This window comes from Jaculus jaculus, chromosome 12 (genome assembly GCF_020740685.1).
Source record: "Jaculus jaculus isolate mJacJac1 chromosome 12, mJacJac1.mat.Y.cur, whole genome shotgun sequence".
Lineage (NCBI taxonomy): Eukaryota > Metazoa > Chordata > Mammalia > Rodentia > Dipodidae > Jaculus > Jaculus jaculus.
Window position 1 is genome coordinate 68,867,380 of NC_059113.1, and position 17,029 is coordinate 68,884,408.

The 17,029-nt window shown below is 40.5% G+C and overlaps 1 protein-coding gene and 1 pseudogene across 1 annotated transcript in view; both read left to right on the forward strand.

The window, feature by feature from the left end:
- Fgf2 (fibroblast growth factor 2) overlaps positions 1-17,029 on the forward strand; it is an 84,975-nt gene that overhangs the window by 48,628 nt on the left and 19,318 nt on the right. The gene's annotated exons all lie outside the window — the stretch shown is intronic.
- Positions 15,477-16,786, forward strand: LOC105944672 (annotated as a pseudogene).

A 17,029-nucleotide genomic window follows, 5' to 3' on the forward strand; every position in this document is an offset into this window, starting at 1 on the left:
GATTGATGGCTTTTATAGAGAAAGCCAGGGTTTTTTTTTTAATAGCTTCATGTGTTTAACAATGCCTTGTGTTGCCCTGCCAGGAGACAGTGTGGGGTCCTGAAATCCAGGTTATCCAGGCATCAGTACTGCAGTTAGTCTTGCTAGAAAATGCCCCTTCGAGGTTGACAATACTTCCTTGCCTGAATTTTATTGCCCCCACCACTCAGGCCAAGGAATATCTACAGGAATATGTGAGGACTGTGTGTTTTCTCCCTATTATCTTGTTACTATTTCCTGACCTGGCCTAAGGGCTTTCCTGCTCTGTCTATCAGCATCTTCTCTTGACTACTGTGCATTTCTGCCTTGACCCTGTCTTGCTCCTGGAGCTTCTGAATATCACAGGGTGAGAAGTACTTCCTTGTTGTCAGTCTAATTTACCTGAGGCTAGAGATGTAAAAGCTAGCCTTATCTCAAAAAGCCACTGTGTTCATAGTAGAACCAGGAAGACAGTTCCAGCAGCAGGTGTGCAGATCTGCAGGGCCACAGTTGCCAGGCTCGGTTTGCCCTGCAGGAAGAGCCAGTGCCCAAGCTCCAGAAATCAGAACAGCAGCCCAAAGACACAGCCAGCAACTTGACTGAGACCAAAATCATCCAAGGTAACTGGGATTGCACCAGGGAAGGGTCTCACTTGGTCACAAGCTGACTTGGATCCCTCAACAGACCAGAAATCTTAACCTCTTTGTTTATAGAGGATCTGGTTGTTATAATAACTACTCTTGCATACACATACTTGGGGCTGTTTTTGATTGAATGTGTACAGTGTTTAGTTAACTTTTAGAATCTACCTGTATTTTATTCCACTCAGCCTACTTGAATACTCCCATAGCAGGGAAACTCAACCCCTAGGAACACCTTGGTAGATACTCTGAGAGTCTTAAGAGCCACACCACCAAACTTCCCTCTACATACTTACATTTATGTCCACATATTAATGCCACTCTCACTTTTGGTTAGAGAAGCTTCTCTTTCAGATGGCAGTGACCTCTAGGGAGATGCACTCAACAAAGTGCTGGGAAATGACAGAGGAGTGTTCAGCACTGAAACATCCCTATCACACCTTCCAAAGCTCAAGGACCATTGTAGAAGAGGTGGCAGAAAGAATGTGAGAGTCAAAGGAAGGGAAGGAGTGCATACAATACTGTCATCCAGACACAAAGTAGCCTTGACATTCATGACGTCACAGTGGCTGACACTACATACACAGGACATTCATAATTTGAGGGAAAAATGATGACATCAAAGTAGAAGAGAGACCAGTTAGAAAGAAGGGATTCAGTGGAGGAGGGAACTAAGGTCACAGATAACACCAAACACAGTGGTGGTGGGTGACTTTAACACCCCACTCTCATCAATTGACAGGTCATCCCGGGAAAAATAAACAGAGGCATCTGGACAAAATGAGGTCATAGAAGGAATGGACCTAACAGATATATACAGGACATTTCATCCAAAGGCTGCAGAATATACATTCTTTTCAGCAGCGCATGGAACATTCTCTAAAATAGACCATATATTAGGACACAAAGCAAATCTTAACAAATTCAGGAATATTGAAATAATTCCTTGCATTCTATCTGAACACAATGGAATTAAACTACAAATCAGTAGCAAGAAAGGCTACAGAGCATACACAAAATCATGGAAACTAAACAATACACTACTAAATGATGGATGGGTCAATGAAGGAATCAAGAAGGAAATCAAAAAATTTATAGAGTCAAATGATAATGAGAACACAACATACCAAAATCTCTGGGACACAATGAAGGCAGTTCTAAGTGGTAAATTTATAGCCTTAAGTGCCTATATTAAGAAATTAGAAAGGTCACAAGTAAACGACCTAATGCTTCACATTAAAGCCTTGGAAAAAGAAGAACAAGTCAAACCAAAAATCAGTAGACGGGAAGAAATAATAAAGATTGGGGCAGAAGTTAATGAAATAGAAAAAAAAAAATCCAAAGAATTAATGAAACAGAGTTGGTTCTTTGAAAGGATAAACAAGATTGATAAACCCTTAGCAAATCTGACCAAAAGAAAGAGAGAAGAGACACAAATTAATAAAATCAGAGATGAACAAGGTAACATCACAACAGATTCCAGAGAAATTCAAAAAATCATAGGGACATACTATAAAAGTGTATACGCCACAAAGTATGAAAATCTGAAAGAAATGGATGATTTCCTTGATTTATATGACCTACCTAAATTAAATCAAAATGACATTAATCACTTACATAGACCTATAACAAACATGGAGATCTGAACAGTTATCAATAATCTCCCAACTAAAAAAAGCCCAGGCCCGGATGGATTCACTGGTGAATTTTACCAGATCTTTAAAGAACAGCTAACACCATTGCTTCTTAAGCTTTTCCAGGAAATAGAAAAAGAAGGAATTCTACCAAACTCCATCTATGAGGCCAGCATCACCCTGATACCAAAACCAGGCAAAGATAGAACAAAAAAAGAAAATTACAGACCAATCTTCCTCATGAACATAGATGCAAAAATTCTCAACAAAATAATGGCAAACAGAATAGAAGAGTATATCAAAAAGATCATTCACCCTGACCAAGTAGGCTTTATCCCAGAGATGCAGAGATGGTTCAACATACGCAAATCTATAAATGTAATACATTACATAAACGGTATGAAGGACAAAAATCACATGATCATCTCATTAGACGCAGAGAAAGCATTTGACAAAATCCAACATCCCTTCATGATAAAAGTCCTACAGAGACTGGGAATAGAAGGAACATATCTCAATACAATAAAAGCTATTATGACAAGCCTACAGCCAACATATTACTAAATGGGGAAAAACTGGAAGCTTTTCCTCTAAAATCAGGAACAAGACAAGGGTGTCCACTGTCCCCACTTTTATTTAATATAGTTTTGGAAGTCTTAGCCATAGCAATAAGGCAAGAGACACACATAAAAGGGAAACAAATTGGAAAGGAAGAGATCAAGTTATCATTATTTGCAGATGACATGATTCTATACATAAAGGACCCTAAAGACTCTACTAGTAAACTGTTAGAGCTGATAAAAACATGTAGCAGGATACAAAATAAATACACAGAAATCAGTAGCCTTCATATATGCTAACAACAAACACACAGTGGATGAAATCAGAGAATCACTGCCATTCACAACTGCATCAAAATAAAAAAAAGTACCTTGGAATAAACCTAACCAAGGAAGTAAAGAATATCTACAGTGATAACTTTAAAACACTCAAGCAAGAAATTGCAGAAGACACTAGAAAGTGGAGAAACATCCCTTGTTCCTGGATTGGAAGAATCAATATTGTGAAAATGGCAATCTTACCTAAAGCAATCTACACATTTAATGCAATCCCTATCAAAATTCCAAAAGCATTCTTGATGGAAATAGAAAAAACAATCCAAAAATTCATTTGGAATCACAAAAAACCTCGAATATCTAAAATAATACTGAGCAACAAAAATAAGGCTGGTGGTATCACCATACCTGATTTTAACCTATACTACAGAGCCATAGTAGCAAAAACAGTGTGGTACTGGCACAAAAACAGACATGTAGATCAGTGGAACAGAATAGAGGACCCAGATGTAAGCCCAAGTAGCTATAGCCACCTGATATTCGATAAAAATGCCAAAAATACTCATTGGAGAAAAGACAGCCTCTTCAGCAAATGGTTTTGGGCAAACTAGATGTATATCTGTAGAAGGTTGAAAATAGATTCTTCTCTCTTGCCATGCACAAGAATTAAGTCCAAATGGATTAAAGACCTTAACATCAGACCTGAAACTCTGAAACTGCTAGAGGAAAAAGTAGGGGAAACCCTTCAACATATTGGTCTTGGCAAAGACTTTCTGAATACAACACCAATTGCTCAGGCAATAAAACCACAGATTAATCACTGGGACCTCATGAAATTACAAAGATTTTGCACTGCAAAGGACACAGTGAAAAAAGCAAAGAGGCAACCTACAGAATGGGAAAAAAATATTCGCCAGCTATATATCTGATAGAGGATTAATATCTAGGATATACAAAGAACTCAAAAAGTTAAATAATAAAGAATCAAACAAGCCAATCAAAAAATGGGCATTGGAGCTAAATAGAGCATTTTCAAAGGAAATAATACGAATGGCATATCAACATCTAAAAAAATGATCTATGTCACTAGTCATCAGGGAAATGCACATTAAAACTACATTGAGATTCCATCTCACTCCTGTCAGATTGGTCACCATCATGAAAACAAATGATCATAAATGTTGGCAGGGATGTGGAAAAAAAGGAACCCTTCTACACTGCTGGTGGGAATGCAATCTGGTCCAGCCATTGTGGAAATCAGTGTGGAGGTTCCTAAAACAGCTAAAGATTGATCTACCATGTAATTCAGCTATAGCACTCCTAGGCATATATCTGAAGGTATCATCTCATTTCCTTAGAATTACGTGCTCAACCATGTTTATTGCTGCTCAATTTATAATAGCTAGGAAATGGAAGCAGCCTAGATGGCCCTCAACTGATGAGTGGATAATGAAGATGTTGTACCTTTATACAATGGAGTTCTACTCAGCGGTAAAGAAAAATGAAGTTATGAAATTTGCACAAAGATGGATGGACCTGGAAGGATTATACTAAGTGAGGTAACCCAGGCCCAGAAATCCAAGTGCCACATGTTCTCTCTCATATGTGGATCCTAGCTACAGATGATTGGGGTTCTGCGTGAGAAGGAAAATACTTAGTAGCAGAGGCCAGTAAATTATTGATAACTGCTCGGATCTCCATGTTTGTTATAGGTCTATTTAAGTGATTAATCTCATTTTGATTTAATTTAGGTAGGTCATATAGATCAAGGAAATCATCCATTTCTTTCAGATTTTCATACTTTGTGGAGTATATGCTTTTATAGTATGTCCCTATAATTTTTTGAATTTCTCTGGAATCTGTTGTGATGTTACCTTGTTCATCTCTGATTTTATTAATTTGTGTCTCTTCTCTCTTTCTTTTGGTCAGATTTGCTAAGGGTTTATCAATCTTGTTTATCCTTTCAAAGAACCAACTCTTTGTTTCATTAATTCTTTGGATTGTTCTTTTTGTTTCTATTTCATTAATTTCTGCCCTAATCTTTATTATTTCTTCCCGTCTACTACTTTTTGGTTTGCCTTGTTCTTCTTTTTCCAAGGCTTTAAGGCAAAGCATTAGGTCGTTTATTTGCGACCTTTCTAATTTCTTAATATAGGCACTTAAGGCTATAAATTTACCTCTTAGAACTGCCTTCATTGTGTCCCAGAGATTTTGGTATGTTGTGTTCTCATTATCATTTGACTCTATAAATTTTTTGATTTCCTTTTTGATTTCTTCATTGACCCACTCATCATTTAGTAGTGTATTGTTTAGTTTCCATGATTTTGTGTATGCTCTATAGCCTTTCTTGCTACTGATTTGTAGTTTAATTCCATTGTGGTCAGATAGAATGCAAGGAATTATTTCAATTTTCCTGAATTTGTTAAGATTTGCTTTGTGTCCTAATATATGGTCTATTTTAGAGAATGTTCCATGTGCTGCTGAAAAGAATGTATATTCTGCAGCCTTTGGATGAAATGTCCTGTATATATCTGTTAGGTCCATTCCTTCTATGACCTCATTTAGTCCAGATGCCTCTCTGTTTATTCTTTCCCTGGATGACCTGTCGATTGATGAGAGTGGGGTGTTAAAGTCACCCACCACCACCGTGTTTGGTGTTATCTGTGACCTTAGTTCTAATAGTGTTTGTTTGACGAATTTGGGAGCCCCCATGTTAGGTGCATATATGTTTAGGATTGTAATGTCCTCCTGTTGGAGTGTGCCCTTAATCAATATAAAGTGACCTTCCTTATCTTTTTTGACTAACTTCGGACTAAAGTCCACCCTGTCTGATATTAGGATAGCAACCCCTGCTTGTTTTCTAGGCCCATTTGCTTGAAACACCGTCTTCCAACCTTTCACCCTAAGATAATGTCTATCCTTTGTAGAAAGGTGAGTTTCTTGAAGACAACAAATTGTAGGATCCTGCTTTTTAACCCAGTCTGCAAATCTATGTCTTTTCGTTGGGGCATTGAGACCGTTGATATTAAGAGATATTATTGAAAGGTGTGTATTTATGTTTGCCATTTGTGTGTGTGTGTGTGTGTTACTTGTTCTACCTGTGCTCTCTTCTGTTAACTGGTATTTGAGTATGGCTGGTTTTTTCTAGGTTCCTTATATGTGTGCTTTTCCTTTGAGGCCAGTAAATTAAAAAGGAGATATAAAGGGAAGAGAAAGGAAGGGAGGAGGGTACTTAATAGGTTGTTATTGTAAATACGTAAGTACAATGATTGAGATGGGGAGTTAATATGATGGAGAATGGAATTTCAAAGGAGAAAGTGTGGGGGGGAAGTAATTAGCATGGGATATTTTTTTATAATTATGGAAAATGTTAATGAGAATTTAAAAATTTTATAAAAAAAGAACTAGGAAGGATAGACTGGTTGGGTGTGCCTTTAATCCCAGCAGTTGGGAGGGTGAGGCAGGAGGATAATGAGTTTCAGCCTGAAACACAAAGCAAGACTTTTTTTTAAGGATAGGGAGATTGTTCAGTCAGTAAAGTATTTGTCTTGCAAGCTTGAGGACATGAATTTGTTCCTCAGAACTTACTTACCAAAAAAAAAAAAAAAACCACAAAAACTCGGGCTGGAAAGATGGCTTAGTGGTTAAGCGTTTGCCTGTGAAGCCTAAGGACCCTGGTTCGAGGCTCTGTTTCCCAGGACCCAAGTTAGCCAGATGCACAAGGGAGCGCATTCGTCTGGAGTTCGTTTTCAGTGGCTGGAGGCCCTGGTTGCGCCTATTCTCTCTCTCTATCTGCCTTTGTGTCTCTGTCTGTCGCTCTCAAATAAATAAATAATTTTTTTTAGAGGATTAAGAGATGCAATTCAAAAAAAAAAAAAAACCTCAATCCAACTGTGGTGGTGCACACCTTTAATCCTAGCACTCAAGAGGCAGAGGTAGGAGGATCTCCATGAGCTCAAGGCCACCTTGAGATGACACAGGGAATGCTAGGTCAGCCTGGGCTGGAGTGAGACCCTACCTGGAAAAAATCAAAACAAACAAACAACAAACACACCCTCGCATGGTGGCATGTGCTTGTAATCCCAATGCAGAGGAAGTGTAGACAGGAGAGTTCTAGGATTCACTGGTCAGCCAGTCTAGCCCACTTGGTAAGCTTCAGACCAGTGAGAGACCCTGTCTTGAAAAAGGTAGATAGCTGGGCTGGAGAGATGGCTTAGCAGAAGGCATTTGCCTGCAAAGCCAAACGACCCAGGTTCGGTTCCCTAGGACCTATTTAAGCCAGATGCACAAGGTGGCGTATGTGTCTGGAGTTTGTTTGCAGTGGCTGGAGGCCCTGGCCCACCCATTGTCTCTCTCCTCCCCTCTCTCCCTCTCTCTGCCTCTTTCTCTCTCTCAAATAAATAAATAAATAAAGTAAATGGCTGTCGAGGAAGCAGACTGAAGTTGTCTCCTGACCCCACCACACACAAAAGTGAAGAATCAGATATCATTTAATGTCCTTAAGTTTTGCTTGACTTTTATCTGTAGCTCATTGAGCCCAACCATCTCCATTTCAGAGCATAATGTGATAAAACTGGTAGAGATGGCTAGAGTGAGACCCTACCTCGAAAAAACAACAAAAAAAAAAACAAAAAAAAAGAAAAAGAAAAGAAAAAAGAAAACAAAACAAACAAACAAAAAAACTGGTAGAGACAATAGAAATCTGATTTGTGTAGGTTCTTATGGATCAAAATTACCTATAACAGCCCTGTTTGGGGCATAAATCAGCTAAACAGTGTTAAATGTTTTATTCTATAAATTAAGTGCTATGTCTCAGATGCAAGATAATTATAACAAGATAGTCAGGATTTCAAACACAAAAAATATTTTTGTACTTATTTTTAATTAAACTCAAATATTTTGTAATTATTGGTAGTCTTAAATCCTATAATAAAATAATCTTTGGTTGTCAGTATCAGAATGCATATGCAGAAAGATTTAACAGGCTCTTAAAAGCCTTGCCATAACTAGATTGTGATGGAGGAGCTTAGGTTTATAAACTAGCTTCCTTTCCCTACCCATTTTCTTTCTCATCCTCTCTTCCTTTCCTTACTTTTCCGTCATATGCAATTTTAACCTTGTTTGCAAACTGAGAATTCCCTAAATTTTTAATAAACTATGTGCATGTCAGTATTACTATCTGTTAATTTTATTTGCCAGTTGAGTTGTGAAGACGATAGAATATGTGGTTTTGGGTCTTTGGATGAAACCTAAATAACAGGAAAAGGAATCTTTTTTGTGAGAGAACATGCATGAAGCTTCTTAGGATATCTGGTTTCAAACTCAGCATACTGATGTTCATAATTAATCCTGTGGTTACTGGGAGTGCATGCGCGAGCGCGCGCGCACACACACACACACATATGGAGAGAGTTAAAGGTTTTCTTTTTCAACATACCAGGTCCTTTTGTTACACGAGCCCCTTTGTCTATTGTCTACACATCAGGGGATTCTGGTGCATGACAGTTAACATTGTACCAGATGATTCCTGATAGAAGAAGAGACTTTGCATGTCTTGGTCAAACCAGTGGTTCCTGCATTGTAATTCAGTTATCAGTTGCCAGAGAAGTTTTTTCCTAGGAGACAAGTAAACCTGGTTTGATTATTTGTTAATTAACACATCCTAGTCATTTGATTTTAAATGCACTAAGTCCTTCTGAGCAAGAAGACACTGCGTGCTGTGTCTATGATGAGGTTGTTTCCTGATGGGAATGCATCTCAGTGGTGGCCAGTCCAGTGAACCTTAGAATAGAGTTCTTAACAACTGCTTGCTGACTGTCTTCATATGCAAAGTGAGAGGTTTTTGTTTGCTGGTATTTCAAAGCCCTTAAATGAGAAATGACATTATTCTGGTCCATGTAAGGGAAAATCATGCAGTTGCCACTAGAAAGTAAGTCTGTGAGAGGAGAGAGTTTGTAGGTGTTGGTCAGGGCTGTATTACCAGATCCTGGAATAGTTACTGGCAGAAGAGGCATCTGACAGCAAGCTGATAAAGGAACAGATAGCAAGCACAGGATACTAGACTGAGAGGCTGTGAATGTCTTTTCTGCAATATTTCCCTGGGGAACAGTCTAGAGAACTGGGCTGAGTTTGGGAAGACATATATAATGTCTTTGAGGGTATCCTGGAATACAAAGTAAGTTCCAGGTGAGCCTGGACTACAGTGAGACCCTACCTCAAAAAAAAAAAAAAAAAAAAAGATGCTCCAGATCATATAATATGCTATCACCTACACAGTCTATGTTCTTTTTTAAAAAAATATTTTTATTTATTTATTTATTTGAGAGCGACAGACACAGAGAGAAAGACAGATAGAGGGAGAGAGAGAGAATGGGCACGCCAGGGCTTCCAGCCTCTGCAAACGAACTCCAGACACATGCGCCCCCTTGTGCATCTGGCAAACGTGGGACCTGGGGAACCAAGCCTCGAACCGGGGTCCTTAGGCTTCACAGGCAAGCGCTTAACCGCTAAGCCATCTCTCCAGCCCCAGTCTATGTTCTTGATCAAATACAAGATTTCCTAATTCTCTGTATCTTAAAGCAGGTAGACTAGGAGGCCATACTACTGAAAATCATTTTTGTCTTTGTTTCTATCTGTCTCTCTATGTCTGTCTGCCTTTTGTGGTAACAAGTATTTTCTTCTGCACAGTGAAAATGTATGGAGCTACTGAGTGTGAGGATGGCTTTGCAGCCCAATCTATGATGGTAAAAGCCACCTCTGTTAAAAGCTGTCATTTTCTCTGCCCATTCCACTCCAGCAGACTTCTTGTATCTGAAATTCTCCCTGTCTTGTTTTTTCTTGAGTATTACAATTTAACATTCTGTATGTCATCAAAGGGTGACTTTGGTCTCACATCACCTGACTGTGTGGTGTGGCACTGAAGCTTTCATCGAAGGTTTCATGGATCCTGTCTTCACTTGTGTTCATCTAGTTTCTGACTTCCTACCTCTGACTGCTCTCTTGAGGGAGGACTACTTGGGGAGAGAAGTGACATTTTAACCAATTGCCAATAAAGTGTTATGCTTTTCTTCATGGAAATGCTACATACCTTTTGTTACTATCATTGTTATAACTAACAGTTCCAGCAGTGTGCTGTGCATGTAAAGAAGCTTAGCTGATTGTCACATGTTGTTAGGTTAAGCAGCTTTGCTGTGTTACTTCCAGTAGTTCATGACTATAGTTTATCTTGACTTTTAAGTGTTTATTTTAGAGTAATATGAGATTTATGGAGAGCTACCCAGAGATTAGTTTCTCCATGCCTTTCCCTTGCCTTCCTGTAAGGTAAACTTCTTACCTAATTGGTACTTTTTGCAAACTAAAAGATAGTGAGATGACACTGTGAGCTACACTGCAGACTTTATTTGGATTTCACTTTTTTCCAATAATATCCTCTTTTCTTTTCCAGGATCCAGTCCAGAATATCACATTGCATTTAGTTTCTTGACTTTCAAAGTAAAAATGGTGCATCTACAAATAACAACAATTTTACCCTTTAGCTTCCAAGTGTGTATGTGTATATGTGTATTGTGTGTGTGCAGTATGTGTGTCTTTGTGTGTGGTTTGTGCATCTGGGGTACATGTACATTCATTCCTGCCCCAGGTGGCCTGATGGACCCCTCCTTTCCTGGCTCAGCTTGCTCTATTTCTTCCTACATGTTGAGGGCTTGTGTGGATTGTGTCATTTCCTTTAATCAAAGCATGCTTCATGGGGCTGGAGAGATGGCTCAGCAGTTAAGGCACTTGCCTACAAAGCCTAACAACCTGGGTTCGATTCCCCAGAACCCATGTAAAGCCAATGTACAGAGTAGCACATTCATCTGAAGTTCCTTTGCAGCAGTTAAAAAGGCCCTGGTGCATTCATATTCATCCACCCTCCCACAAATAAGTAATTTTTTTTAAAGCCTGCTTCACAGTGTCCTGAAGGTGACACCCTTCTTGCAGAAATATTTGGCGCCCCTCATCCTCATACTCCTGGGAAGCCACTGTCTGCTAAACTCTCACTGTCATTTCTAGAATGGGTCTGTTTTGAGCTCCACGAGCAGATAGCTGATTGTCTTCTGGAAGTCTCCATCCAGATTTTCCACAAGCATTCCAACATCAGAATGTCTGAAGGGAAACTTCTACTGTCTCCTTGGCCAATTTACCCTCCTCTGCTTTCTGTCTCAGCAGTCTCCAGTTATCCTCAACAGAAAAACACCCACATCTGACTTATGAGTACTTCCTTCTTTCCCTCCTTCCTCCTGCTCTCTCTCCCTCCCTTGTGTTCATTTCTACTCTTGATAATTCTATTTCTTTAAACAGCACACACCCACTCTGTGCCAGTCATAGCTGACAGACTCAAGCTCCTTAAATGTGACCTTTCTCCTATGAATTTCATATTTGTTGCTTTCTTTTCATTCCCTCTATCTTTTTCTAATTAATTCTGTTTTCATTCAGTTCCCTTTAAACTTTGTTTTAGTTATCTATTGTTTGAATCTTTGTGTGTGTGATGTGTGTATGTGTTGTTATGTGTGAGTATGGGCATGCTTTGTGCCATGGCACACATGAAGAGGTCGAAGGACAACCTCTGGTAGCTGTCCCCATCTTCCATATTGTTTGAGGTAGGATCTTACTGCATATGCCAGGGTAGCTGGCCTGCAAGAACCAGGGATTCTCCTGTTTCTGACTTCCATCTTGCCACAGGAGCACTAGGTTGCACTTGGGCCACAATGTCTGATTTTACGTGGGTTCTGGGGATCAGACTCAGGTTGTCAAGCTTATGTAGCAAGTGTTTTACCTGCTAAGCTATGTCCACTTAGTTCTTACTGCTCCCAGGAAATGGCTATTTTTTTCAGGCTTGGTTAGATGCACCCTCTGAGCGCTCTCACGTATCTTGTACACATCTTCTGGCAACCTCTGGTTTGGATATAAAATGTCACCTTCTTGTGGCACTCATGTATTAAAGGTTTGGATACCAGGAGATAGATTTTTGAGGAGAAAAGCCAGTCATAGTGGTGCACACCTTTAATCCCAGTACTTGGGAGGCAGAGGTAGGAAGATTGCCATGAGTTCAAGGCCACCCTGAGACTACATAGTGAATTCCAAGTCAGCCTGGGCTAGAGTGAAACCCTACCTTGAAAAACAAACAAACAAACAAACAAGATAAAAGATTTTTGAGTTTTGAAGAGAATCAGGTGGGTCATGAGAGCTGTAACTGCCTCAATAAATTAATCTATTAACGAAGAGTTCACCCCTGAATGGATTATTAAGAGGTGGGGCCCAGCTAGAGGAGAGAGGTCACTGTGGCATCCCTCTGAAGGTTGTACCTTCTCCTATGACCCTTCCTTGCTTCTCTCTGCTTCCCTTTGCCCTGAAGTGAGCAGCTCCACTTCATCATGTCCTCTCTGCCATGATGTCCAAAGCAGCAGAGCCAGTCAACTATGAACTGAAGCCTCTGAAACTATGGACTTAAGCCAAGAACCAAAATAAATCTTTGCTGCTATAGTTTTTCACAGGTATTTTGTCATAGCAATAAAAACCTACATTTGGTACCTAAAAGACCAAGGTGGCTTACTTATCTGCATATTACCCTCATTCTCTCAGCAATGATATTTGTTCTTCAAGGGCAACAACCACTTTTATATTTCCTTTGTACCTTTTATGGGCTAGCATAATACCTGGGACATAGCTGCTATAATGAATGTTCATTGAGTGAATGAATGCAATCACCATCCTTGGAAACACTGACTTGACTTTAAAGAAAAAAAAAAAGCAACTGTATTCCATCCCTAGGGACAAAACTTTCAGCTTCTGTATTTGCAAACAGGGGGTATTTACTGATTCAGCATCCATAAGCCTGTGCAAAATAAAGTGATACAGATTCTGGAGAACATTTCAAAGTTAGAATATGGTACAAACCTGGGTGACATTGTTTTACCAAGCTTATCTTGGACTTAATATCAATATCAGAAAGCCATCCAGAGTTTATTTAGAAAAACAGTTACTTCTGCGCATCTAAAACCTGTTTTGAATGTGGAATAATCCCCCATAGACTCATGCAATGAGCAAGTAACTGATACACCTGGATCTAGAATTGGAAAGACAAGCCACAGGATAGAAAAAAAATGCAAGTCACGTATCTCATTAGGGTTTTGAAACTATAATACATAAACAATTCTTATAACTCAATAATAAAATATTTATAATTAAAAATGAAATAAAGGGGTTGGAGAGATGGCTTAGCGGTTAAGCACTTGCCTGTGAAGCCTAAAGACCCCGGTTCAAGGCTCGACCCACGTTAGCCAGATGCACAAGGGGGCGCACGCATCTGGAGTTCATTTGCAGTGGCTAGAAGCCCTGGCACACCCACTCTCCTCTCTCTCTCTCTCTGGCTCTTTCTCTCTCTGTCTGTCACTCTCAAATAAATAAATAAAAATAAACCAAAAAATTTAAAAAATGAAATAAAGATCAGAGTAGATATCTCTCAAAAAAAGATGCATAGATGGTCAGTAAGCACAAGAAAAGACAAGATATACAATTGATCAATAAGCACATGAGAAGATACATATCAAATCCACAATGAGGTATTTCACTCAACTAAAATGGCTATAGTTCAAAACAAAACCCAAAACAGATGGTGACAAGTATTGGTTTGGAATGGAGAAATTAGCGCTGTCATGTGCTAGTGGAGTAGTTGCTCTAGAAAGCACAGGCCAGCAGCTCCTCAGGTGATCCAGCATCCTTACCATGTGACCCAGGAACTCAGCTTCTAGAGTTATGCTTCAAAGAAATGACAGGTCTGTACAAAGTCTTCTACACGGTGTTCACAATGGCACACTATTTACACAACCAAAGAAATAGAGACAACCCAAGGTCTATCAAATGATGAACAGACAGTTCACATGAGGTCTATAAAATGGAATCTTTGGGGGCTGGGGATGGAGCTTGTTTGGTAGAATGTTTGATCCCCAACACTACAAAATTTGGGTATGGTGATAAACACCTGTAATCCTAGCACTTGATAGGAAGAGGATCAGAAGTTCAAGATCATTGTGAGATACACAGCCAGATAGCCAGGACATATGTGCCCACTGGTACAATAGTGGCACTACTTTTATAGAATAAACTGCTCTCTGATTGGATTTGAGGCCTACGCCACAGGAGGAATTCATATCTCATACTGAAAACCTAGTCAAAAGCCCATGTCTGGGAAGGTTATAGACTCTAAGAGGGAATCTAGTATTGTTGTTTGGCTAAATAGATATGTTGTGGCCATCAAATTGCCTTTACATATTGATGTTTATGCCCATAGCTTTCACTTTTGTTTAGAGAAGCTTCTTTCTGCTGATGATAGTGGCAACTGGGGAGAGTTTAGGAAGAGAGATTTCATGGGTAGAGTTGATTGATTTGAACCATTCAAGTCCAGTAGGCAAGCCAGCATACATGACTTTCCATGATTGCAGCCTTAATGTTTTTACACATAATATTCATATGAGTGTGGTGTTAAAAGGATAATGATGTCCTATGTGGTGTCTGTCTGATCTAAAAGAAAAGTTACCTAGGTCAAGTTGATTAATATTCATGTTCTCCATGTTAGTGTTTGCTTATTCAATTTTGTCAGTTTTGCTTAGCATACTTTAGAGTTCTGTTGTTGAGTGCTGTATGTTCAAGATGATTATATCTTCATTGCATCTGACCTCTAAGTTTTGTGGACTGACTTTGGTCATCTCCAACCTTATTTATTGCCTTAGTCTGTACTTTTGAGATACTGATGAAGCCACACCAGCTATTTTGAGTTAAAAAGTGCCACTCATATCTCTTCTTGACATTTTAACTTTCTTTTTAATTTTCTTATTTGCAAGCAGAGAGAGGGAGGGAGAGAAGAAAAACAGAGAGAGAATAACTGTGCCAGGCCTTCTAGTTGCTGTGAACGAACTCCAGATGCATGTGCCACCTTGTGCACCTGGGTTTACATGGGAACTGGGGAATCAAACCTGGATCATTAGGCTTTGTAGGCAAGTACCTTAACCACTGAGTCATCACTCCAGCCTAACATTAGTACTTTCAACTTGCCCCTATCTTTGTATTTCAAATGCTTTTCTTTTTTTCTAATAATAACATCATTGAATTAAAAACATATGCCTGACAATTTTTTCCATTTAGTGGAGTGTTATTACATGGTTGGATCTTTTTAAAAAAATAAGTTTGGAAAGATGGTGGCACCCAGCTGCGCTGCGGCACGCACTTCCCTGGAGTGGCTCTCTCGATGACAGGTGATGCCACCTCTCCTTCCCTGGTGAGAGCCTGAGGACAGAGCCTCCTCACCCACCATGAGTATCACGCCAGAGGCTAAGAGTCATGGGATGAAGTTTGCCAAGGAGCAGCTGCTGAAAGCACAGATGGACACAAGGCAAAGGTCTGGGACGGAAGGAGAATGGCATCACTCAGGCCCTCAAGGTGACACTGAAGCAAGACACTCACGGCGTGGGACACGACCCTGCCCAGGAGTTCACAGACCACTGGTGGAATGACCTCTTCAACAGGACCGCAGCCAGCTTGGTAGTAGACTCAGCGCAGCATGGAGTACAGATCAGGCACCTTTCCAAGGAGAATGCCCAGCATGACCGCCCCAAGCCCAATTTGCTGTATCAGAAGTTTGTGAAGATGGCCACACTAGCCTTTGTCAGAGAGAAACCAAACAAAGACTTGGAGAGCTACGGTGATGGTGATGTCCAGGGACCCAAGCCTCCAAAGATCCTCACTGACGAGATGCTGCCCAGAGCTTGGGAAGGGAGAACAGCGCAAAGGCTGCCCTGGTTGGAATCACAATGAAGGCCAAGCTTGCTCGCCTGGAGGCCCAGGAGCAAGGTTTCCTGGCTTGTTTCAAAGGCCAAGATCTAGGGGCCTCTGAACCACAGACTGAGAGCAAGCCCCCCCCCCCAAAAAAAAAAAAGAAAAAGAAAAAGAAGCATAAGGAGGAGGAAGAGGATACAGCAAATGAAAATAATACAGGTGAGGACTACGTAGAATGCTCTGACCAGACCTTCAAGAAAAGCAAAAAGAAAAGGTGACAAGAACAAGCCTTAGATGAGAGAGTGAGAGCTCTAGGAAGTGAGGAGGAAGAGGCTGCAGAAGTACTGAAGACGAATCAGCAATCAGATAGGTCTCCCCAGAAAAAGAAGAAAAAGAAGAGGCGGCACCACAAAAAGGAGGAGATGGAGGTCTGTCATAGAGAAGAAGGCAAGGAGGTGGCCAAGGGGACCAACAGCAGAGCAGGCATGGACGCCCGCAGCAGAGGCAAGACGTGGCAGTGTGGAGAGGACTCAAAAACACAGGAAGAAGAAGGGAAGGATGGATGAACCAAAGAAGAAAGAGCAGGCAGAAAAAGCAAGAAGAAAAAACAGTATGAGGTGGCGGCAGCCTCGGACTTAAGCAATGAAGCCTACAGGACTTGGAACGTAGAGAATGGTGGCAAGAAGAGAAGCAGGCCACACCCAGAGGAGACAGCTGATGACCACAGTGACCAGAGAGCCAAAAAGAAGAAACAAAAGAGGCACTGAAGGCGGGACTTCGTCATGACCCCTGTGAGGAGGCCCTCCTGAGGAGGAAACAGCTCTGGAACAACACACCAAACTGCCGAGAAGCACCTGTGGACGTGGTTCCCTATGGCTGCCCAACTGCCTTCACAAGCCCAGCAGCTAAGGGACAAAGTGTGCTGGGACTGCAGAGGGACACAGCTGTACTTGAAGGAATTTTCCTGACAAGCAGCTCAAAGTCGGAAAGAATGAATGTAAGAGCCAAAGGAAGGGTAGGACTCCTTGCAACGTGCTCCTCTAGACCAAGATGGCCTAGAGACCCATGACCTCACAGTGCCTGCCACTAC